The sequence below is a fragment of the Capra hircus genome, chromosome 7, assembly GCF_001704415.2.
Source record: "Capra hircus breed San Clemente chromosome 7, ASM170441v1, whole genome shotgun sequence".
NCBI lineage: Eukaryota > Metazoa > Chordata > Mammalia > Artiodactyla > Bovidae > Capra > Capra hircus.
Genome location: NC_030814.1, coordinates 104,223,428 through 104,225,080, shown reverse-complemented (window position 1 = coordinate 104,225,080; position 1,653 = coordinate 104,223,428).

Here is a 1,653-nt window from a genome sequence, read left to right as displayed (position 1 = left end):
TGTGCCCGAGCTGCTCTGGGCAAAAGGTGAAGGAGGTGACGGGGTGATAAGCTCCAGACCTCTGCACGGTGCTGTGTGGAGGAGAGTCAGGCTGGTCCTGGAGCGCGTGTGTAACTGTGCGTGAGCGAGCGCGTGGGTGCACAGCACAAGCCTAGGAGCAGGCTACCTGTGGGCGTGAGTGTGACCATGTGGATGAGCGTGTCAGATGCCTGTGTGCAGGTGTGCGTGTGAGGGTCTGCGTGCCTCTATGCACGCGTGTTCCGCCTCTCTCTGAAGGACACAAACGTGCCCAAGAGTGAAGACTCAAGCCAGTTTCTGCTAAATTAGAAACAGCTTTTTCGTGTTTAAAGTTTACAATACGAAAAATAATTTTCCTTTCGTTGGGGATGGGGGGGTCCGTGGGTGGGTATGGAGAGGGAGGGGCAAGGGGCCCCCGGAACATTCCATGAACCAGCCCAGACGGTTATGCACAATCGACCCGGTTAGATACGGCAGCCCCCACCCCACCCCCTGCTCCGTGCCGCCATCCCTGCCAGCTCACTGGGGACAAGATGTTCTAAGGTGTGAGCTGAGCTAGGGGGGACTTGCAGCTGGCAAAGGCTTCTAACTGCCCCCCTGAAGGGGCCGTGCCTCTAGCAAGGAAGGAGTCTCTTTGGGGGAAGCTCAGGTTGGGGGGTGGGGATGAGAAAGGGCTGGAATGTTCTGGTAAATCCCCGAGTGCTGCTCTTTTCATTTCTACGCCGCTGGCAGTGTGGACTCATCACAGGTTCCCCTCTAGTTTCTATTTTGACACTGTCCCCCCGCCCCCACACAGACTCCGCTTCACCCCTGGACCCTGGCGGCCGTGGCGCAGGAGCACCGGGCCTGTGGGTGCGTTTTGAGGGTGATCCCGGAAGCCGGCCCTTTCAGGGGGCTGTCAGAAAACGCCATTCTCCACGAGGCAGCAGTGGGGTTTGCAGCGAGGCCTGCTATAGGAGCAGGGATTGGGGGCAATCCACGGAGCTCTGGGGCCCATACGAAAGCACGGTGACTACATCATTCCTTGAGGACCCGCCCTGCTTCTCCCCTATCCCACCCTCTGGGGAGAGGGCTCCTGGCTGCCCACCCTGGAGTCCTGCGACTGAGTAGATGGAAACAGAACCTGCCAGGAGCTCTGGGGCTGGCTGATGGCAGGGGGCTGGGCCACCAGGCACAAGGAGCAACATGGAAAGAGTCTCTCCAAGGCCGCCCCTCCTGGGCCGGGTTTGCCCTCTGTCTTCCCCACTGGAAGTGGAAGTCCTGGCTGCACGCCCACAGCCACACGCGTACATCCGCTCAGTCATGTCCGACTCTGCGACCCCATGGACTATATCCCTCCAGGCGGCCTCTGTCCATGGGATTCTCCAGGCAGGAATCCTGGAGCAGGCTGCCATTTCCTCCTCCAGGGATTTCCCCAACAGGGATCAAACCTGCGTCTCCTGCATTGGCAGGCGAGTCCTTTACCACTGCCCCACCTGGGAAGCCCACTGCCCCCACGGCTCTGAGCCAAAGGCTGGTCCTGCTCCTCTGCAAGGCTAGGAAAGGGGGAGGGGGGAGAGAAGCCCCCAAACATGCAAGGCCATTAGGGATCTGCATGCCATAATGCCCCACAAGCTCAGCACCGGGCCCACTCCA